Below are 24,563 nucleotides of genomic sequence, written 5' to 3'. Positions count from 1 at the left end.
GTACTGAGGTAGAATGGGAGTCACAAGGAGCTCTCCCTTGCTTGTAGGTGGTGATATAATCTGGAAAATTAGTTAGTATCTCAGATGGGGCATTCAAATTTGTAGGTAATCTGAGATTTAACTATTACTTCTCATTTCCCCATCTCTGAAATGAGAGCAATTAACCTCTCTTTTCCTCAGAAGGGTGCCTTTAAAATACAGTAATTCTTCAAAAAGAAAAGATTAGCCACCAAGGAAAACAGTAATTCTGTCTTTTGAGTGTCATGTGAGCTGTGTTTAGTTGATCTATGATGTGACTGCATGTTGAGCAAGCAGGAAAACCCAACAAATGACAGAGTTGCTGATCAGATTAGCATTGCTTATTCTGTGTACCAAAGCAGTAGCCATTTTGAGAGGAAATAGCCAAGGGGGCTAATATTAGGCTTATGGAGGCTGTAATTTTTTTAATGTTGAGTACAGGTCATTTATTGTTTTTCAAGCTTCCTCTAGGAGGCCAATATATTATGTGCAGATGTGTGGCTGTGTAGATGATATGGAAAAATATACAATATACATTTTATACCTAATCTGTTCACTGATTTTTCTCCCACACAAATAGTTTAAAGTGTAGTTTATTCCCCTGTATGTGCATTTGTCCTGGGGTCTTCTGTACATGGCTTTTATAAAAAGTCCTGTTCATAGTGGGAATTGCTGTATTCACCCTAAGTCATTTCAACAATCATATGGAGTTATTTCATTGGCAGAAGATGCAAAAAGTGCTAAAGAGTGCTGAGGGTAATGCAGTACCTGCCAACTCTGAGAGACCTTCCTCCAGTTTTTATACACTTGCAGAATTCAGTGTTGGTATAAGTAAAGCACTTTTGTTTGCAATATTTAAAGGTCTACGGATCTGATGAATCATAATAATAAATCTACCCCCCAAAAAAAAAAAAAAAAAGCTATTATTAAAAACAAATTGGCAGAGACTGAAAAATGCCAGAACAAAGTGATCCTACAGCCTGCTATAATTTTGCCTTTGGGTTGTAAGATGTATTGCACACAAATGCACTAGAATATGTTGTTAGCAAGACTAAACATCAAGGATTTAAGAAAAGCTAAATGTATTGATAATGAATGTTTAAAAGGAAGATTTATATTGTGGCATTTTAAATGTTCAGTATTTCAAAGAGTTTCCAGCTTTAGCCTTAATAAACCCCCAAAATGTTTCCTCCTTAACTTTGCCTTCAGCCCCAGAAATAATTCCTCTTCTTGAAACCCAAAACAGCAGTGACAGCTCTTCTGCATGTTAAGACGTCACTACTTAAAATCTGGTATCTCATATCCCTGCAGGCTCAGAAACCGGAGCTTTTTATCACTGCAGAGGGCTGATCTCCAGCTGCCTAATTGTTCTGAGCAGCTGCTTCTTTCAAATCCTGTAAGGACTTGATGTATCAAAGTTGAAATTATCAATTTCTGGCATGAAAAGCTTTCATAAGTTTTATACATATATTTGTTTTTATGGTCTCAAAGCTTGAGCCTTATAGTGTTGGGCACATAACTGTACAAGAAATCGGTCTTTGAAAACTGAAACACTAGAACGTTTTTTAGAAGTTCTCATAATATGTCTTCATTTAGGAAAGATGCAGCTACAGAAGACTTGAACTGTTGAAAACTTATTGACGCTCCGACACTCATCGTGGACTTTTTGGAGTAGAATGTAACACAATACAGTGTTGGCTTCAAAATATGTTTTTTTTTTGCACAGGTGGCCTTTGCATTCAATTACATGACTTCAATAATAATGAAAAATGCCCTATCCAAAGTAGGGTTTCATAACAGTAAACAGTATAATTTGACCTCAGCAACATTAGGATGGTCAATTAAACAGAAAGTCAAGCAACCAGCCACCTGTTAAAGCCCTTCACTGTCCCTCCATAATCTAAAAAGCTCTCCCTGCTCTCAGGCATGCCCAGAGTCTTTTAGAGAAGTGAGAAGGTCACCCCAGGGGGCTGCCAGGAGCAGAGGGAGACAGGAAGCCCTGGGGAGCCATCCCAGAAAAACATCCCGACCCTGTCCCACAACAGACCCACTTAGAGCCAACCGAGCTGCCGACAACCAAGTTGGTGCTCCTGCATTTACTGTCTGCTGAAGTTGTTGAGTTTTGATAGATCTGACAACACTAATCATGTGTTTGGTGTTAAAAGCTTGGGATTTGACATAATGATAGACCTACATGTCTTAACTGAAGGTTTTAAAGCTACTTTGAAATGACAAAGAATGACATTTTCAGAGATTTTATGACAGTTAAATGATATCATATGTTCTTCCTTGTTTTTCTGTGGAAATTAAGTATCTAGACCAAAGCCTGTCATTAAACTATTTTTCTTCAAATAGCTGTCATATTAGCCACAAATGCAATCAGTAAAGGGTTCATTTTCCACAGAATAGTGAAATATACTATGGTATCATAGTGTTGCCATTTTGATGCCATATGGGGTCTACTCAAAGACAATCCAGATTTGAATCAGTCAGAACAGAAAAGGTGTATGACCATGCAGGTAAGTGTATCAGCAGGCAAAATCCAACAGTTTTACAGTCTCTTAAAATTCTGTCCTTTTGGCCACATCCTCACATACATTGCACAGTAAACAGATGGTTCCTTAGTTAAATCATAAAAAGCGCTGATAAAACTCTGTCGCAAATCACAATGTGCAGAGGTAGACCTTTGCACACACCTTGCCATAGGTTTTCAATGTTGCATTCCTGATTCACTTAAATTGTTCCTCAAGGTTTTTTTAGAAACTAGTATAAGACAATTTTGAGTTTATTTTTGGAAGGATAAATAAATCAGTTCCAAACCCTGCAAACCAAGCAAGTGAATTTATATCAGAATGACTTCTGACTTGGTGCTTAAGCTTTCGTATTGAATTAGAAATGTATAATGTGAAATGGTTTGGAATTTCCGTGTTTCAGTCATAAATATAAATGCAAGACTTGGATTTTGACTGTCCTGGGAGGAAACCTGCTAATGTCCACTAAGTAACATTGTTTTGAATGATAAGCAGATGTTTGTTTGTGTGAAATTGTGCTGAGGTGAGGAGTAATAAAGTTAAAGGGTCAAATTTTACAAAACACTTCCCTCCCTTTTCTATCGGTAGAGTGAGTCCTGAAAACCTTCTGTAGAGAAGAGGTAACTAGGCCATGTCCATGATGTGAAAAAGGGTATCAGACCAATACATGATGTATAGCAACAGACTTTGAAGGCAGTATATAGCTAAACCACTTAAGAAGCAATTGATTTTTACAAATTGCTGCAATTTGTAAGGTTTGTCATTTGTTTTGTTCTACTGACTTCTTGGAAAAATAATGAGCAGATTATGCTTGTCATGTATTACCTTAAATTTTGATGGATTATTTTTGCTGCCATTAATTTTAATATTTTAAGTAGATTTTTTCCTTCTCTAGTTAGTTATGCCACTATAACATTTATGTTCTCCACGACTTCTCAAAGCAGGAGGGGTAATTAATTTTTTAGTATACTTAAGTTATTAAACAGGACTTTGTAATTTCTTTTTTCATGTACCACTCTGTGTTTTGAAATCCAATTAACTACAACATTTTACTATTTCTCTACATCCATTGTTTTTCTGTACAACCACTCTTCCATAAAGTGAAAATCTTAGACTCTACTCATACATACCTCAAAAGGTAAATGTACCTGTAATCTCTTTAACTTTCAAGAATATTTCCAAAAACATTTTCAGAATGGGCCTCTTTAGTGGTGTACGGGGTCTGGCTGGGATGTTAACTCTCCCTGCAGCAGCCCATACAGTGCTGTGCTCTGCACTTGTAGCTAGAACAGCAGTGGTATCACACCAGTGTTATGTCTGCTGCTGAGCAGTGCTGGCACAGCATCAGGACTCTCTCTAACCCTCCTAGGGGGTAGGCAAAAAAGTGAGAAAGAAACATCACCAGGGCAGCTGATCTAAACCAAACAAAGGGATATTCCATAGCATATGATGTCACACTCAGCAATAAAATGTGGAAAAAGGAAGAAGAGGGGAGGGGTGGGCTCTCGTTGTGAAAACTCGTCTGTCCTCCCAAACACCGGCTAAGTGCGTTGAGGCCCTGCTTCAAGGACATGGTCAAGCATCGCTCATTTGTGGGAAGTAGAGAGTAATTTCTTTCCTCTGCACTTCCACATAGCCTTTACTTGTTTTGGTTTTTGTTTTTTTTTTAAAAAAAAAAAATCCCTTTTCCCCTCCCTTTTCCCCTTTCCCTTTTTTCCCTTTAGTTCAATTGTTTAATTAATAATAATCTTTCCTTAATAATTATTTTTTCCCTTTAATTAAATTATCCTTATCTCAACCCATTAGTTGTTCTTTCCTTTACTTCTTCCCCTCCTCTTCTAAGGAGGGGAGTGAGAGAGTGGTTGTGGTGTTCAGCTGCCTAGCACGGTAAAACCACCACATGTGGAAATTGTGTAAAGAAAATGTCATACAGAGATCTCTGAAATCTTTCATTTCTTGCCAGTGAAGAAAAAAAGATTCATTTCTATTCTTCATCAGACCATTATTATTTCCTGCTGAATTTACTGTTCAGTATTTATGGTTTCAAATATCCTATTTCTTTACTTTTATAATAAATCCTTGTGATTTCATTCACACTTTTAAAACTAATTGTGATAATACTCAATATTGACATTGTATTTTTTGTCCTTGAAACAATCCATGAATGAGAAAAATAAGGATTATTAGCCCTGTATCACTGATGAGAAACCTGAGATATAAGGAGAATTAGAGCTTGAATTTTAATCTGGACATTCTGATTCAAGTCTTGTAAGTGCTGATAGCCTTAAGCTTCTCATTTAAATATTAAAGTTTTCTTCCCCTCATATTAATAACATATATGAAGTGGGTTTACATTGCCTTCTATTTTAATTCCTGTTCATCTAATCTCATTTCAATTAAGAATTAAAATGAAACAAAAATAGTATTAATTATAAGCATTAACTTTCACCTCGATAATTTGTTTTTCAATCAATAGACATTAAATCGGTGATTTAGGAATGATTATGTTGATTTTAAAAGTTCAAAAACTGTGGCAATATATTTCATAATTAAGAAGTTGCATTTTTCTAATCAATACACTGCTAAAAGATTTTGGCAGAGTGATTACTTAATTAAGTTTTGTCAAGCAAAAGTTGCTTCTTGACCAGTAGATAAAGACTAAAGAACAAGCAAGCTCCACATGACATCTGGATGTCTAATCCTTCTTAGAGAATGGAATTGACAAACTGAGGTTACTTCTTTTTTTATGTGCACGAGGCATCTGCATGAAAATTTTTGCTCAGCATCTTCCCAGGAGTCTTGCTTGTAACACTGGTGTTCTACCTCACTTTTTTCTGCTCAACAAATTAAAAATGGCTCATTTTAACAGGTGTTTGACTTTGGTGTTTAGAATGTAAAACTTCATGCAACCGGTCACATTACCCAAATGTTTCATATCTATCTGGACTTTCTGGTCGTTATGTGAGACAGGAAGATTAGCCCTTATAGTTGATATTAACTGTATTTCCTAAAAATGGATGAAATCATTGACTTTCTTATTTTTTGCTACACAAATGTTTGCACTCATGAGAAAATTCAGCTGACTTAATTTTGGCAAATCAAGGAAATAAATGGCAAAAACAGCTGTAAGGAAATTGATATTTGGATAGCTTGCTTGGAGTACAGTGAGAGTAGAGTTTCTCTCTGCTAGAACCATTAATTTTGCTGATTTACTGTAAACATTTGAAAAGACATGAGAGAGCCCAATTTCCTGTCTTTCTTTTAGAAATAGTACTGCCTGATTCCCACGTGCAGCACACTTCAGCTTGGAGTGTTTATCAGTACTATTTATCATTCCTGCTGTGCCTGGGTGGCAGTCTTTCAGCTATGGTACATGTGCTACTCCAGTTCACTGCAAAAAGGGACCTGCAGGTTTGCAGGGGATCCCTAAACCTCAAACCACATTCAAAGTTGTTTTGGCTAGGAGACCACCAAGACCCCTTCCCTTGAACTCTCAAAACTGGGGAGCTCGCATTCAGATTTGTGACTCAAGAGGTACAAATTATAATCTGAACGAAGTAAATAGAAGGTAATTTTGATTTTGTATGAGGATGAGAGCTTCACAGAACTTCAGCAGAAAACTTTAAGCCTCTTGTAGTCACAAGATTAACCGTTAATTCAGGATAGCATTTAGCTCAGGCATGTTTATCCAGTGTCCCCAGGGCAGCTGCAGTGAGTCAGCAGCTGACCCGGAGCTCACAGCTGATCCCTTGCTCTGCCTGATGACCAAGGCAAGGGGTGGACAATGGGGCTCGGCAGGACAGACCAACACAGAGGTGTTGCGTATCAGTCATCCCCATGCCTGGGGACAACAGGGAACACCTCCCAACAAACACAGAATAGAATCACAGAATATCCTGAGTTGGAAGGGACCCACAAGGATCATTGAGTCCAACTCCTGGCTCCACACAGAACCACCCAGAAAATCAGGCCCTATGTCCGACAGTGTTGTCCAAACGCTTCTTGAACTCTCCTACAGGCCCAGGGCCATGACCACTGCCCTGGGGAGCCTGTCCCAGTGCCCGACCACCCTCTGGGTGCAGAGCCTTTCCCTAACACCCAGCCTGACCCTCCCCTGTCCCAGCCCCATGCCGTTCCCTCGGGTCCTGTCGCTGTCCCCAGAGAGCAGAGCTCAGCGCCTGCCCCTCCGCTCCCCTCGTGAGGGAGCTGCAGGCCGCCATGAGGCCTCCCCTCAGCCTGCTCTGCTCGGGGCTGAGCAAACCAAGGGGCCTCAGCAGTTCCATGTACATCTTCTCCTCTTTGTAACCCTAAACAACGGCAAAAGGAATAAAATGTCCCTAGACCTCAGCAGTGCATCCAGGATCTGCCCTGCTGGCAGTGGAGCCTCTGTAAAAAGCAAATTTGGAGAAATTTCTGAGCTTGGCCTTTCAGGGAGCAAGCAGCACAGGCTGACTTTGCTTGGACAGGCAAGATGAGATGGTGTGATCAGCAGGTTGTGCTGTTTTATCACTGGAAGCCGTATCTCAGTACTCCATCCAGCTTGCTGTAAATTGCTTATGGCAAACTTCACATTTATAACCAAAGAAAAAGATCTTTTGAACACTTAGGCTAATATTCATTGTGTCTTGCAATTAAGGTAGCTTATGTCATGTAAGATCTTATATTTGACCTGATGATACTCACATCATAGTCATCACCTACTTTCAAGATTAGATCATCTAAATAAACATGCTGCTCTGATGAAGTCATTGTATTCTACTACCTCTGACTTAAGATGGCAATATCTAAAAATGTTTCATCATACAACAATGAAACTTTGAGTAGCTGGTAGCGTGTAAATGTCCAGGTTCCAGTTCTAGGGGGCTGGATTATTACTGCTGAGGTGAGGATTTTTCTTCTACTAGCCTGTTTTAGTAGTCCAGGAGGAGATATTTTAAAACCATTCTAGACAACTAAATCTTTTTTTTTTCTTTAATTCTCTGTTCTACAACCCAAATAGAAAATGTCATTTCACTTGTTTCCTGTTAACTGTCCCAGAAATCTTGTGCATCTGTCTTGGCCAAACAAAAAGCAGGCACGCTACCATTCTGCCAGATGACTAGAAACTGTCTGTTCATCGTGTTGACCCACTTCCAACCAAACAGTGAATCTGGAACACAAAGACATTCCAGCTGCCTAGGTCCAAGACAGATGAAAGAGGTTTTGGTAGTATTTAGTTGCCAGTGCCCAGAAAAAGAAAAAAAAATGTGTATGAATAATTTCCAAAAGAAAAGCTTTAAAGAGCATATGTGATTTTGAGGATTACCATGTGCAAGAGGATTACTATCTGAGAGACAAAGAGAATAACAGATTACAGCACATTAAAGGGGAGTTGTTTTACATCAAAGGTGTAGTATGGTTACACATTTGATATAATACAAGGCCAGGGAGCCTTCTGCCACAGGGTTATTTGTAGCAAGGATCAGGGTGCCAGACAGTCAGGATTTAGTGTGAGCTTTCAAGAGACAGACTCTTAACTTTTCTGATTTCAGCTCTGTATACCAGTGTTTAAAATATGCAAAGATATGTTTGCAGTCAGAAGTGAATTAACAACAACAATAATCAGCTTACAGATTCCTGTTCAGTGATATGCTGAAGAAAAAAAAAATCCCTCCAGAAATTTAGGTCAAATGTAAAAAGCCTGTGTATTGGTTGTCGAGAACATCCAGCTGAATAGTTACATGATTCTCTGGAAGTAATTTTTATTAAGCAGCCCAGCGAAATAGCCTCTTCTCTTTGGCAAAAGCCATATTTCAAACATTTAATTTCCTTCATCTTACCCTGTAGATTTGTTTTCCTCAACTGATTACAGCAAAATCTGGGGAGAAAAAAAATATTGGATGTTTACTTTTAAATTATTGTGTGATATATTTTTAACGTTAACAGTTTATATTTTCACATAAAATTTATATTAAAAAATGATGATCAACATTACTATGGCAATGGATAGGTAAGGTCTAGCCCTAAGGACAGGAGCTTAATTCTCTTGCATCTTATTTTGCTTCCTCTGCCTGCAGATATAGCTTGTAACTCACTTGTAGTTCAGATTTGAGCCTTGAAGCTGTGACAGCATTCCTGGAAATAAGTGTGCAGCTGTATGGAAGTTCCACATTTTCTGTCCCAAGAGCAGAGCACAGCAATTCATTAACTCTGAACTACCATCCAGCCACTTGACATAGCCCTGTTTGTATCCTGACTCTCTTGGGACCACGTTGGTAAGTTCTAGTAGTCATCAGATAAAGCATCCAGACACATTGCAGTAAGCCTACTGTTAGTGTAATTAAATAAATGCAGAGAACATGTTAATGAGTCTTTGGCAGAGCAAGCCATTCAGCAGCAGCGGAGTTTGGCAATCAACTTCTCAGTGTGCAGGTGATGTTCACCTGCAAATGTAAGTGGCCCTTGGGGCGGTGTTTGCCCAACGTGCACACGCTGTCCTTCCTGTCCACAGTGTGCAATATCAAGGAAACAGTATTTATGGTACACACATAACCTAGCAGGGTTTGCTGGTGCTGTGCCTGAGGAAGTAACAATAGCAGGCAAACACCAGAGGGAGTTATTGTTCTACTAGAGATCTGTGAAAGGAACGCCTCGGGATACGGTGCTTTTAAATAGCGTGACTGTTTTCTAACCGAGTGAAAAGGCTCAGATGATACGGCTTTAGAAAAATGCAGATGGTGAAACTATTCATTCTAGTGATGTTTGAAAGAGTTTGCATTCTTCACCTTTCTTCAGTGTTGACTCTAATGTACTGTTGCTTTGTACCAAGGAGTTGCTACACAGCATCCACCTACAGTCTAATAACTTTTCAAGGTACATTTGCAATACAAAGGATTAGCAGGTCGGTGTTCAGAGCCAGATGAGCAGGAAATGAGAAATGACCATTTTCAAATATTTATTAAATAAGTCTTTTCGCTTGGTTCATCCACACTTGCCCTATCCCATACCCCATACCGTACCAGTTTCTACGGTGGTCAGGTCAACGGACACTCAGAGTCCTGGTCCCAAGGAGAGCTGCATGCTGGAACAGGACCAGGATGCAACCATCTCCCCAGGTGTCCCGGTTTTCTGTGAAAGCAAATCTGGGTACATAGGTTGGAAAGAAACAGGTCTCGATCTCACAGCTAGATCTGAAACAGCTGAGGTATACCACTGTTCTGCTTCTGCAACTTTGTCCCATGACTGCAAAGGATCCTTACTTCAGTGCACCACATGCTCTTGACCCAAAAGGCACAGTGCCAATACATAACCGCTCTGTGAGCCTCCAAGTGTTTGTCAGCTTGCCCTGTGCTTCACCTGTAGCACACTATGGCTATGCCTCTGCCCTTTCAGCAGCTAGACCTGTATTTTGACTCTGTGCCTGCCGAAAGCCAGAAACCCACAAAGCCTTAGCTGGCCCATGCCAGAAAAAGTCAGTCTCCTGTGCTCGTCATATAGAGGCTCTTGCAACCCCTCAGTTTTCAGTAACTGATTGAAAGAGAATACACAGACAGCCCCAAGGTGAAGCTGTGCCAGTATTTTTTAGAAAAACATTTCAGTGAACAAACTGACTCGACTCCATTATACTTTGCATAATGCTGGGGCAGATGGGAAGCTTCTGCAGTTTGCAGCTGAAATTCCAGGACAATGGACTAAAACTGAGACTCACTTGCTGCTTTTTCCCCACATGTAATTAATGCTTCTGCACTGACTGCTCTTAGTTTCTATTATTTACATGATGCTTAACTTTCCACGGCCACTACACTGTTTCACCTGTAGATTATGAAGCAAAGAGCATATCATCACACAATCCAGCTGTCTTTTCAGCAGAAAAGACTTCAAAGTTCTGTTCTGAAAAGGTATGCTGTAAAAATCACCTTTGATAAGATATTTACTTATTTACTTCATTTAAAAATACCAGAGTAAATCCAGGCAGAGCCCGATGTTAAATTGTATACCCCTGGCTCTTACTGTGCCGCCACCCTTAAGGATTCTGCAACAAAGCCTTTTTTTTTTTTTAACAGTTTTATTGCAGGTGTGTAGGTGTGTAAGCTGTAACAAAGACCAGCCTATTCCTTTTTCAGGTGCGTCAGCTTTCCAGAGCTTACCGTCATAAAAAGAGGATCTTGGCATTGTTATAATGGTGAACAGAGAAGATGCCTAATACATTCAGGTTGTTGACACTGTAGAGATCTTTTTAAATGATCCGGGTGTTATTAGAGGTTGGGGTTTAATTTTTGATTCACTAAAGCAGAAGCATACACAAATTACTAGGCAGTCAATCTTTTTCTTTCAATAAGTAAAAAGAACCCTGAGAGAAATAGAAACAAATTCTCATCTTAATTATACCAACATAAATGTAAAGAAGGAGAAATGTATTTAGGTAATTGATGATGTGCATAGGTGCCTGGTAAAATTCACAGAAACCCCTATACAGACCAGATGTTTAAGCAGGTTTTTTATGTAAAGGTATTTAAATGTCAGTATTGCTGTGAATTCAGGCCTGATTCCCTAGCTAGAAGGTAATACATTGCTCCTAATTTTGAAGGTATAAATCAGTGTACAGATTTCAAAGTATACACAATATGAAGAGAAGTAAGGGTTACATATAAAGGCCAAGTTCACCTTAGAAAAATAAATTTTCCTCGGTTGTTTTCATAGCCAGTGAAAATACAGGCACCTACAGTTAGGCTGTAGTGACAGCACGCTGTCTTCAGATGCAGTACTGTCATACAGTGTCTGTGTCCCTATTTCACAGCTTATTGCTCCCTCCAGCTCTGCTGATACAGCTGTTTCCTGGAGCTGTGCTGTGAATCTGGCTTTAAAAAAAATAGCAAAGGGAAAGGTAAAAAAGCCTGAATTTTAAAGCAGCGAAGTGAGTCATGTACCTGATCTGGTTGGCAGAACCGTCCAACAGCTGTGCTTTGGTACAAGTGGGGATGTAGCAATGCAGAAGTTGCAAGAAGTAGCACGAGTACCTGCATTAGAGAACTGCCATGGAAAACAGCTACCATCAAACCTTGGCCTTAGTAAGTGCTCTGAAAGGAGCTGAAAGGAGCCTCTGTGAACCTTCCCTTCATTGAGGACATTTTCACCGAAGACATTTAAACTTTTCCATGTGACATTTCCATGTGAGGCTAAAACATTTCTGTGTGACTTGCCCACAGCTCCCAAATGGTGCAGGTGTTTCTTCTGCGACAGACTTGTGGCAGTGTGATGAAGGGAAATGATATTTTTTTTGTAAAGTAGCTTTTATGATGAATCTTGCTGGCTGGCCAGGAGAAAGTTGGCTTGGTGGGGAACACAGAGAACCTGCACAAGAGCTCACTGTCCTTCGCTGAGTACTGATACCCCAAAGAAGCTGAAAATAATATGTTGTTGTGACTTAAAACACAGAAACATGGTGAATATCCCTTAAGACCAAAGCTCAATAGCAAACGGGAGCTTGGGCACTGATCTGTTGTGCTGTATCTATTGGTGCATGACAGAAAGAACAGAAACTCACATGGGTACATGAAAAAAAAGCTAGATATAGCACAGCAAACCTCAGGGCATGACACTGGGGTGTGAGGGGGGGAGATATGGAGTGACTATTTTTGGTTAAAGTATGTGCTGACAACAGCTTAGATTTGCAAGATAGAAATCTTTCTCCTACTCTTCCAGGCTTGAAGGAAGTCAGACTCCTTTTATTCTTTGTTAAAAAAAGATACAGAGATTGATGCTTACTCCATCCCTACCGTCCTTTCCCAGCAATAACAACCATCTAACCCAAAACTGACTGGCATCTCAAGTCAAAAAGGAATAGCAGTACAATGTTTCTGGATGAGGCAGACACAAAGGAAGGTCAAATGCTTTTGAATGTTAAATTTATTAATCAGATAAACATACCTGTGGAAATGACAAGGCATCTAAATTGTTTGAGCGATAGTATTTGTGTAAAACCAGGGCGCACTGCAAAAAGTGCATTCAAAAGAAATCATTGTGATATTACCTTAAAGCTAAGAAGGTTTTGCCAGGCAACGTGTACAGACAGCAGACAAGGCATTCATAATGTGAAGAATCATTTCTCACTCGGATCTTTCAGGATCTGTGTCTGTGAAAATAAATCCCACACCTGAGGGATAAGAACAAGGATAAAAAGGTCAGATTGCCCTTGGGAAAATATGGCTTGAAATGCTCTTATAGATCTTCTTCTTTAGTAACACATTTTTAGAAACCCTTGTTTTCGAATGCCTACGTTGAACAGCGCCTGCCCTTTGTGTCTCTTTCAGAAGGCCTTATCCCCTACAGTAAAATGAACTTCAGTCACAGCAGCATGTGCCTGCAAATGTCAGACTGCAAAAGAGAAGCCCTGGACAACAGTCCCAGTGGCAACATGGGGACTGATTTCCAGGGGTGAAACTCTTGAACCACATTTGTCTCTACAGCCAGCTTTTCCATTTCCTTCATTTCTGTCTTATGTCTTTACATCAAGATATTGGGACACTTCATTTGATGTTTGTGGTCTTTAGAAACTGTAGCTTTTCCAAAAGTATATACCTCATCAATATGAAATACAGTGTCTCCTACACCACATTTACCCTAACTCAGCCATTTACAAGGTAGTGTGACATCTTATTCCAAAGAATTTACATGTCAATTAGAAACTCAGCACTCCTTTATGTCCCCTGACTAGTTTATTCCTCTAATTTTAATAAAGGATGTTTGGGTGGAAAGTTTACCCGACTGGAGCCTGACTTAGAGCCTGGTGTAATTTTATCACTGCTGGCCTGTCAGCCTTAGTCACTGAAGCATTTAATCAATACCTACCAATGCTGAGCTGTGAGGATGCTGTCATTCCTGTTACTAGACTCCTTAGTTTCTTTTTTTTTTTTTCAGCAGAATTTGCATCAGAAAAGTTACATAGGCGTCAACCCAGGATTTGTGCAAGTCTGCTAACTGAAAGCATGTCCAGGTTAGCTGAGAGCATCCCCAGAGGTGGTTCTGCTTTGTCTCTGCTGTAGCCTGTCTGATCTGTCACTCACTGGAACACAGATCCATGCTGGGTCATTTTGGGGACTCAAAATATGTGTAGCCTTGTTCGCCAAATTGGAGAAGCCAAGGTCTAAGCAGTCCTTCTTGAATACAGTCTTACTTCCACTCTCTGGGATCATGCAGGAGTTTTATTTCTCATCAGCTCCAGTGTGGGCTAGAGGAAAGAAAAAATACAAGCAGAATGCACTTCTGAAAATAAGTTTGAGGGATCTTTTCATGGTAAGGTGGTGGGACAGTGGATTAACGATCTCCGTTTCACTCTGTTTTCCTTCATCCCTACAATGACACACAAAACACCCACACTCAAGAACACTGCGTGATTCTTATTAAAGTCTGTCCTCAGCCAAGCCTCTACTTGACAGTTCTCATGTTTTGCAGAGGACTATTTCGGGGGGGGCAGCCAGGGCAAAAACAACAGTCTGAAGCTATTTGTATAGACACAGATGTATATTCCTGGGCTAGCATTTCCCTGCTTGACCTCAGGAAGACGTGATGAAACCCAGCGCTAGCAGCTGAGCCAGTGAGGCTCTTTGAACCGATAACCGTGGCATGTTCTGTGATGTGGTTTGCCTGGAAACCTATTTGTTTCTTTTGAAAAGCTAAAATACCAGAATGACATCAGTTGTAGTGTGCGCTGAACAGCCTAGGCTGAGATGGCAGACTGTTTTATTCCTTAAATGATTGCAGATGTTTGGGTGAAGGCTGCAAAACATGAGGCTTTTTGAATGTGTACTTGTGGGGAATGAAACCAGGGACGTATATAAACATGAACATATTTGTTATATACTGCAGCCAGTCAGCTGATCGCATTTCAGATTGACAGTTACTGAAGATGTGCAAAAATCAGTGGAAACTATGATAGCTACAATACATCTGGTTTAGTGAGTTGGTCTTTTTATTATTTCAGACTATATAGGTTTACCTCCCTTTGTCTGATGCTGGTTGCATACGAGACATACAGAACTGTTAGCAGTCTGAGGAAGAGGCTTAGGAGATACACTGCTGCTGTTTTTTATTACCACCAGATTGCAAAAACATATATCCTGAGCTAGTTTTCCAGCAGGCTACGTCTCAGCTCTATATCCCAGGAGCCCACTATGCTAAGTGAGATCTGGCTGGTACCAATTTAGGAACTTCTTTAAGTATGTGATGCCCTTTAAGTAACTGAGTAATTTGCTAGAGTCATGGGCATGGGAAAAGGATAGGAAGAGTTACTAGCTGAAGAACCTATAGGCATTAAGTCTCCCTCCTGAACTCCAAACTTGGGCTGTTTGGTTTTAATTCCAGAAGGAAGGTCCTTATACCCTCTGCTGTTGCCTTATCAACAATAGAAGTGAGATGGGCTGTTGGAGGCTGTGGCCACCTTCTTCCCACCCATAGGAGAGTCCAAGTCGTGTGCCTTCAGCTTCAAAAGGCCAATCGCAAGCAAAATCTGTCATGGCAAAAAGGGGTTGCTGCTGTATCCTTCCAGTCGTTCTTCAGTGCTATCTCTAGTTATGCTAGTGGTAATTTCCTTTAAATCCAGCTGACATTTCTACAGCTTGTGTGTTTATTACTGATGACAAAGCAGAAATGAAGCTTCAAGTATTTACACAGCAGAAAATCTCATCTTTCAGTTCTCTTAAAACTTCAAGTGTCAACTACTTAAACAAAGCTATCCTTTTTGACAAACTTTTTGCTTTTTTTTTTTTTTTGCTAAGTCCACAGCTAGAAGATGGAAAACATTTATTTCATGATCCATGTAGTTCTTTTCCATTTGACAAACATTTTATTTTACACTGTTTCCACATCTGCAAGTGTCTCCTGCTTACACCTCTGTCTTTGCATCAGTCAATGTCATCAGCAGTAAGGCAAACAATTACAGGTAGGAAAAATGCAATGAGGGAGTCATACAGAGGATATATTGATTTGTGTGCCAAGAAAACTGACATTGAATTGCACATGGCTAGGGAAGGACATTCACTGTTTTTATGAAACACATGCAAAATTATTTAGATGTCTTGATGGTACTATATGGGTTCAAGAGGCAACTGTGCAAATGAGCAAAAGAAAAATCCACTAAAGGCTATCAATTACAAAGGATACTGCATAAGACTAGGGAAGTTGCTAAGCTGGAGGTCGCTGGAGCTGGGAGAGTGGCTGGGAGAGAGAGAACAGTGTTGCCTTGTTCTAGTAGCCAGCAGTCTTCTATTGCCCCTGTCAGAAATGGTGGTAGCGAGGTGGAGCTTGGGCTGCTCTTACAGTGTCGCAGTGAGCAAAACGGCTTCTTAAAATTGATGGTAATTCTTACTGTCAGCACGAGTTTACTCCAGCTATGAGTTCCCTCAATGCATGTTGACCTATTTTCAAGTAATTGCACACAAGTGAGGCAGTGTCTCAAGTGAAAAAAACATCAGGTTTCAGGTGCATTGGTTCAATAAGAACTCTGCAAAAGTGTGTCCTAGAAGGTGAAAATAACTGATAATTTCCGAACTCATCGTTCTTATTCTGTGGTTTGTTCCTTTCTCAATTCACCCAATTTCATTAGTGAGTTTGTGTTTAAAATGTCTTCTCAAATGTAGCAATGTCTGATAGGTTCAGTAAAGCTTAGCAGTGGCAGGGAAAGCACAAAATCCTTGCAGGATCTGTTCATATGAAAAGCAGCAGGCAGCGTCATAGATTGAAACTGGTGCCCCAAGTGGCACCAGGGATTAAGGGCTTCATCCAGAGCAGGCTGAAGTCACCGTGATAATGGCTGGAGAGAGAACCTGACCCAAATATGAAGGCTCCAGCTGAGTTCAGCACAGCTGGACATAGTTAAAACAGCACACCTGGTGAGATGGCTTTTGCATCTCATGGTGTTAAGCTGCGACCTGGGAAACAATTAATATAGAGCCAAAAAGTGCATCTTGCTGGGGATCGGGCATAAGAGAAGCTGCCACTACCGTGCAAGTAATATTGATACAGAGCAGCAAGTACCTGACGGCAAGGTGGAAACATGACTGAGAGAATAGAAGTGCTTGGTTGAATTAACTTCATGGAAACCTCCAGGCTCAAGCCTGTACTCCCAGTGTGTTGCAAAGTGGCGTTCTCAGTATTGATGGTGAGCACCAAAAGAAAGGGGAAGTGACAGTGTAAAAGCTATTGTGTTCCAGAGGTGATAGAGTGATCTTGCAACAATATGTAATGCACAAATGTTCGAGTCAGAATCATTAGAAATTGAATGTATCATGTTTCTGTGTTTAACGCAGTGAGACCTTCAAATCCTGGCTGAGGCTGGGGAAAGATGTAGGTCTGGATTACGTCCAAGCAGAATTTACCTTCAGTGATGGAGGTGGTCACGTTATGCTGGTGAGGACAAAAGGCCTGCTGGTTCTCAGGGAAACTCTGTATAGTCTGGTCATGCTGGTCAGAGAGCTGAGAAACACAGCTGCCTTCATGTTCCTCTTTCTCGGGCAACACCACAAATGAAACAGGCTGGCCTCCACTGTACTGAAAATAGCTGACAATTGTTTTGAAACAGCTCGTTCCTTAATAAGTCCTGTCTTGTTGGCATCATACAGGTCTGGAAGCCATATTCCTATTTTCATCTGCTGGTCACAACAGTTATAAGAGCATAAGAAAATCTGGGAGAGGGCTTGCTTTGCCAAGGTGCTATGTCGAGATAGCAATGCTACTGTGGAGCCAATGGGTTTAATTCACCAGTACGCAAGGGGTTTTTATTATGAGGCTTTGCAAGATGTAATCCAGAGGACCTCACGGTTTCTTTTCTTTTTTTTTTTTTCCCCCTTCCCTGAACGAGATTATTCCAGACTGAGGACCTCATAGCATATGTTTTCTGCAGAGCCAGTGATAATAGCAACATTTCAGCGAGGTCCCTGTATGAGTTACGTCACTTGTTTTTTTGACTCGGCGATGGGAGAGGAGCGAGCGAGGAAGCCTGCTGTCGCTGCAGGAGAAAGGATACGGGTCCTGGCGGCCAGCCCAGGCCTGCTCAGTAGATCAAAGGCTCTTCTCTTGGCTCCCAGAGCAACCGGAAAAGCAGCTGCCCAGTACCCTTTCAGCATCCCTCCTTCCTTTCCCCCCCCATGCCAGCAAATAACAACTTCTTCTTGCTCCCCACCTCGGCAAGGGGCTCGTTTTGCTCTTTCGGCCCCCTGCCAGGCGAGGTCCTTTTCGGGAGGGTGCTTGGGTTTGCTACCTGCAGGCCCCAGGGTTAGGCCGGCGGGGATGCCGTGCTCCTCTCGCGCTTCTCCTGGAGAGGCTGCGGGCTCGAACCTGGGAGAGCAGGCAGAGCCAAAAGGAACGAGCCGTGGTTAGAAACCACACGCCGTTTTCCAGGCCACTCTGATGGAAGATTTCAATTTGGAAAAGCACTTCCCGTGCCAGAGCAGCATAACAGCCATGCTTTGAACGCCTTCCCACTCACCTCCCAGGAAAATAAATAGCGTGGCTCTTTTTGTGGCGGCTCGGCGGTGGTTTTTCTTCTTTAAAGCCGTGACTGCCTTCCTCCAGAGCTGCTGCCCGTCAGCGCCGCTCGGCACCATCCTGTTAACCGGTTCCTGCCGGGAGGGCTGTCTGCTCTGACAGGAGGGTCAAAGGAGCATGCCGGGGAGCGGCAGCCCCTGCAAGAAGGACATGAGGTCTGCTCTGACAGCGCGGTTTCTCCCTGTATTACAGGATTAGATGGCTGATGGCAGCCTTTCAAAACAGCCACGCTGCGCTTCGAAGGTGCACGCAGCCCCTGGGCACCAAATTACTGCTAAAAGGGGGCAAGCACCCCACCTTTGGCTGTCCACATCCACATCCCCAGCAGGTTTTCTCCTCCCTGGTGTTGCGAGCTGCTCAGCCCGGTAGTGGTAGGTGGACGAGCCGCCCTGCCTGCGTCTGCTAAGGGTCTCGAAATATTTCTGTAATTGCTTTTGTTAGCACTGCGAGACTCTCCAGCCTGGAATGGCAGCTGCAGCTGGGGACACCAGGGCTCTATTGCTCAATAAGCGGCCCCAGAGCATTGGTTTACTGACTAATGATCTGCCATAATTAAAATTGCTATGGGAGCAATGTTTTAAAAGATTTTTGTTCCCAATGTGAGCTTCTATGGGCTATTAAAGCTGCAAGCCTTTTGGGAGCTCTTTGGGGAGCAGAAGCTCTTCACACTGTGTGTGCACGGTGCTAATAAGGCCTTCATATGGGTTTGTCTGCTACAAATCGTCAGTAATTAATAAAATTCTGTATGGAGGCATCAGAAATGTTTGAAGTATGCAAGGGCAAACTGACCCAGCTGCTTGCTAGGTCTGTGTCCACAGGCAAGGTGTTCTGTGCCTCAGTTTCCCCTTCAGTAAAAGGAAGAGAATAGATTTAATGCTCCTTATTAACGTCTGTGGATGGGTGCTAGAAACCACTGGAAATGATAGGTACAGAAGCAGAGAAGGAGGAGAGAGACGCTACTTTCCATAACTTCGTTTATTATACCTGGTGTTATAATGGAACATAATTTCCTAACTCATCTTTCACGTAAATATCCCATATTAGACAGCAGTGGCACAGTAGGGGAAGTTAGAATAAGTAGAAAGAGTGAACTGCAGGATCATTATCACCAGAAATACACATCATTGTTTATTATCTAATGAGGTACAATTAGGACTAATTTTTTTTTCCATTCTGTTGTTCTCCTCCAAGTGTCTCCTACCATCATTACTTTACTGTGTGTGTTGTGAAACTCCTCGGGGGTCCCTGTGAGGCACCAGCATCACGGAGAGGCAAGGGACCCCCGTGTGTGCGCAGCCATTTCTCTGTCTGCCTTATCATTGCTCTCTGCCTCCACTGGCATCGCCCCATTTGCCTTCTCCTTCCTCACTGCGAGTCCGGTTTCATCTGTGCTATGCCTGGAACAAACTATTTTAACAAAATGAATGTAAAAAGGAGGGCTAAACACTCTCTTGTGTTTTGTTTAGCAGAAAACACGTGTTGCATTACCAAACATCGACTCTGTATAACAAGGTCTCTGCAGGAAAACTCAGGTGACAAGGAAACAACTGGATACCCAAACCAAACATGTGCATGCACCAAATGGGATTCAATCCCAGAGCATGAAGGATCTTTATCCCAGGAGATACATGCGGGAGTAAAACCTGATCTTGAGCAGATTTTAGAATTCTGGAAAGTTAATCATTACAAGGACTTTTTAAAGGATTTCAGGGAGTGGGTGAAGAAAGTAATTTGTCTTAAGAAACCAGCTCAGCGCTTTCTTCATCTTTTTACTGTCCCGGTAAATCATTTATTGCAGCAACCTTTTAGAAAACTCCCACACAGAGTATGCTAGGCAGAGTCTCCCAAAAGTAATATTAGTCGGTGTTTATGCCTTCCGGACCTAAAAAGGAGGTTGTAGTATCAGGGTGGTAGGGGCCCCTCCCGGGTAGTGTGGAGGTTTGGAAACTTCTCTTTTCTGAAAAAAAAAAAAAAAAAAAAAAAACTAGTAAATTGTTCAAGACTCTGGGGCTGTTAATTTCTCATTTAACCTTGCTTTCATGTGTTTTATTTCTGAGATACTTCATACAAAATTCCAAGTATCACAGTGCAAGATCATAAAGTGCCATATTTTTTTTCTATTTTGCATGAGTAAAATGAAAGAGAAGATTATTGTGCTTTTGGTTTTTTTTTCTGCAAATTGATCTAGTGGACTTTGGTGGCTTAGAGCAGACGTGTGGTCTGAAAGCTTCCGGTTTTAAAATATTAAGGAGAAAAAATAGAGAAAAGGAGGATCTGTGTAAGTTCTTTTTTCCTATCCCATAAGTTCCCAGAAAATCTGAAAGCATCATACATGACTTCTGGAAAGACTCATTTTAAGGTGTTTTCATTAGTTACAAGGTTTTCCCTGCTCTAAAATATCCCCAGCTCAACACTGCCATTTGTGTGCAGCATCAGTCCTGGAATAAGATGAGCATCTAAAAATAGTGAGGTGTAAAAATGGAATTTCTTTCTACTTACATTCTAATTTTGGAACTATTTGGATGCAACTGATTTATTACAGGAATATTAACCAAATTCAAGGTCCATAGCTTTGAGAAAGGTATTTTGATAGAATTTGATAAAGTATCAAGATTTGGCAATACTGTGTTACAAATGGAACTATAATAGGAGACCTGGGTAATTTCTATTATTTCTTTCTATGTGGCCATAACCATTTTCTCATCATATATGTTAGCTTGTGATGAAAGAGGATAGTGTAAGAGGCAGAAGGAGTAACTTTGTGTTATCTTTCAACAAGAAAAAAAAAAAGTGAAAAAGTTTTGTGTAAGTGAAAAGGATATGCACAGAGAAACTAGCTATACATGCAAGTGGAATATACTTTTTTTTTTTTTAATATAACACAAACTGCTAGATTTAAACAAATCTCCGATGTCTAATGTATATAATCAGCCGTGCTTTGCTATAAGGTCCGACAGCAGCAAATGGTGATATTAAAGGAGATCGTCATTGTAGTTTATGCAGAACTAAATAAATATTTCAAAATGTATTTGCCAATGTTTGTTAAAGAGTACACCTCAGGTGACAGGTGCAGTTCCCCGCTGGTTTGCACTAAAAGCAGGAATACAGCCTTATTCTGCCATGAATGAAAATATGCATGTCCTGGCTGCCAACCTTACTGCCTGAATAGGGAAGGAGTTCCTGCAGTGTGCAAATGAAGACAACCAAGGAGCCTAGGGATTTACAGCAACTCAAGAGAGGGTGCTTCTGATCTGTTGGCATCAGGCATTTCTGTCACAAGCAGTGTTAATGACAGAGTCCTACACATTTCAAGCTTCCTGTTGTCATGATGTCACAGTAAAATTACAAAACAGCTCTTTCTGAATATATATATATATATTTTTTTTTTTTTTAAAGGAATAACTGATTTTAGCCTGGCTTCCTGGCTTGTCCCTTTGCCTGACAGGCAAAGAGAGGGCAATCAGACATGTCCTCCTGGATAACTTTTTAACCCCTTAACCCACTGCAACCAACTGTAAGAGGGGAAAAGCTCTCAGAGGTGCTTACATTCTGTTGAGACTTGTAAAAATCAGTGGCAAGGTAGGAAAGCGCAACTCAAATGTGCATCTTCCACGGGGAAGAGAGGTGGGATTGGGGGCCTGGAGTGAGGAACTGAAGTAGGATAAAGCAGCAGGGCACTGGGCAAAGGCAAGCTGTTGTCGATGCCAAGAGGAAAGTGCTGAAGTGAGAAAGAAGTAATCCAAGGGAAAACAAGCTTCAGTGGCTCTGTTTCTCACAGAAAAAAATGTTCTCACCATTGCCAGCCTTCAAGCCGGAAGGTTATAATTGTGGCTTCAAAATGAGAAGTTTGTGCTTTTTTCATTCTGACAAGCTCCCACTGCCTACCCACAACATCTGTGGAACAATGACAGTGTTTTAGGCTCTCCCAAACTTACATTATCAGGGCTAACTTTCTGGAAGAGATCATTGAAATCAAGTGCCAATGGCCTGTGTTAAATGCTGTCTTATGTGTAACTTTACAAATATGAAATTCTATATTCAATATTCCCCCCATATCCATCCATCCTTCGGTTCGTCAGGAAAACGTTAATCTCTAGTCCCAGCCAGCATTTACCTGGTGCATAGATGTGCTCCGTGCACACTCACCCATCTCTGTTCCCGCTGCGGCTCAGAGGGGACTTCTCCCCCTTTTACCTTCTTGCCTCATGAAGATGGTGTCAGCTATTTGCCAGCGTTAAAACACACATGGTGTCTAGGGGAGGGTCAGGAGTAGGTCTCCTTCCCACAGCCACCTTGGCTGGGTGTTTCTCCCAGGAGGTAAAACAAAGCTGAAAGCCAGCTGAGCTGCAGTGATGTCTCCGAAAAAAGGAGCAAAAGCAGGAGTTTCCCCAGCTGTGAACGCAGGCAGTACACCCGAGCATCTCCTTTCCAAGGCAGACAAATAATTTTGTTGTGTAGAATAGGCTGCATCTCCTGCTGTCTTTTGAAACCAGCCAAGCCCCGTGGTCAACACAAGGACTTCTGCAGTCCCAGGGGAGGCAGCGAGGGGCAAGTGAGGTGGTGGACCTTGGTGTGGGACCGCATCCCTCCCAAAAGGGCTTGCACGGAGCAGCTGTTTTGAACAAGCTGCTGTGCAGGAATCTCTGCTGAAAACGGAAGGGGAAAAAAAGAAGTGAACTGGTATCTGGAAATAGCAAGGGTTCCTTTACTGGCTGCAGCAGTCAGCTGAGGAGGAAGGTCAGGAGAGGACGGCGCAGTGCTGTTTGCAGACGACATGGGGATAAGGGGGAGAGGGCAGAAGGCACCGAAATCTGTTCATCAGGGAATGAAGGAAAGTCCTAGAAGCACAAAAAAGAGAAGAAGCTAATGTGCCCTTAAAGGACATTTAATGTGGTATTGCTGACATGTCATCACAGCACCGGCACAGAGCTATTACATGGATCACTGCAGGGACAGGGTTATGGTGCCCTTCTCTAATCTTGCAGGATTTATTTCATATTTAACTTAGCCGTTGAATTCCACCTTGTATAATGTTTAGTTTCAGAATATGTGCTACAACGCTCCATTTCTTTAATTCTGACCTGGTGATAGGGACTTTTAATCTCACCTCCACTGTATACTTTTTTGTCCGAAAAGTAACAAAGTCTCTTTGAACAGTATCCTTTGCTCTTTCTTAATATTTTTCACGGAAAGTTCAAAGAGCACTTTTCTGTTCTTAGATACTCAGTTTGTTTTTGCAGGCATTTTGAAGTTAGCAATCTTTCTGCCCTTTACAGAAGTTTCCATTAACAGAGAGCAGAGTCAGGTGTGATGCAAATGCTCAGTCAAACACCATAAACACCGAATATCCCAAGATATTGTTGAAGTGAGCAGTTTATAAAGAGGTGCTAAAATCTGGCCTAGATCTGTAAGAGATGTTGTAGAGCGATGCTGCATAACCAAAAATATCAAATTTTGCATTCTTTGTGCATAGGAAAAAAAAAAAAAAAGATGGCTAAATCCACTATTGGTTATAAACACTTTATCCCAAGTTTCTTCTTAATATAGTATCACTGGCACAGTCACAGCCTTCCACAGTCCAAAATATAGCAGAGCCATCCTCATTCCTCCTCACCACAAAAATGTGTTTTCAATAGTAAGCAAAAAGAAAGTAAAAAGGAGCAGTGTCTCAAACATGTTACTTAAGTCTGAAAGCTCATGGAAAAAAAAAAAAAAAAAGACTTTTAAATGATTGGTTCTTATTGTTGGGTTTTGGTGGGGTCCAAGGAGGTGCTGAGACAAGATGAGAGCCTAAATTGTAGGTGCTGCAAACACCTGCCTGGAAGCTGGTGGGCCCTAGCCTGCCCAATGTCCTGGGAAGCAGGACTTCCTAGGGATGCTGCTGGAAGGAGTATGCTGGAAGCATATGTGAGCCGATAGCCCCACTTGTTGAGGACACCTTGCCAGCAGCCATCACCAATTCCCATCCATCACGTCCCCTTTGGTTGCAGTAGGAACAACACCTCAAAAATATCTACACCAAGTTCTGCCTCTTCTTGTATCAGTCCCATGTGCCTGACGTCCCAGCACTGTGCTGGTAGCTGCTAGAAAGACTATGTTATCAGTACAACATAAACCCTGGCTGAGATGTACAAACTATGCTCTTCGAGCATAGAAGTGATCCTGAGCTCTTCATCTATTTGGCAGCGTTGGCTTTAATAACCCCTTGACTTGACTCTGTGTTTATATATTTCTTCCAGAACACTCACTTCTTGGTTTTGAAATGAGCAGTAAGTATATGCTGCTTACTGCTTATTGCTCCTTGACATATATCAAATATCACGGATAAAACGCAGACGAAATGCCTGTGGTGGTTGGGGCAGAATCCATTACACTTGCAGTAGTCCTTGGCATCTTCTGGAACAGAAGGTAGATTGCTTTTTTTATTTTTTTTTATTTCTATTTTTAATATATCAGACCCATGAAAGCAGGGGGTTATTTGCAAACATATCTGAG

The 24,563-nt window shown here is 41.5% G+C and overlaps 1 protein-coding gene and 1 long non-coding RNA gene across 19 annotated transcripts in view; one reads left to right on the top strand and one right to left on the bottom strand.

Annotated features, from left to right (window-relative positions):
* Window positions 1-24,563, top strand: part of DLGAP1 (DLG associated protein 1) — a 416,642-nt gene that overhangs the window by 342,021 nt on the left and 50,058 nt on the right. The gene's annotated exons all lie outside the window — the stretch shown is intronic.
* Window positions 1,636-24,563, bottom strand: part of LOC310894173 — a 55,181-nt gene continuing 32,253 nt past the window's right edge. For 3 of the 7 annotated variants that reach the window (XR_014579634.1, XR_014579639.1, XR_014579640.1), the window contains one exon: window positions 1,636-24,464. This is a non-coding gene — a long non-coding RNA (uncharacterized lncRNA). The remainder of the gene's footprint in view (window positions 24,465-24,563) is intronic. The other 4 variants (XR_014579635.1, XR_014579636.1, XR_014579637.1 and 1 more) reach the window with 4 other exon arrangements.

The sequence above is a fragment of the Anser anser genome, assembly GCF_964211835.1.
Source record: "Anser anser genome assembly, chromosome: 2".
NCBI lineage: Eukaryota > Metazoa > Chordata > Aves > Anseriformes > Anatidae > Anser > Anser anser.
This window is presented reverse-complemented; position numbering and strand designations above follow the sequence as displayed.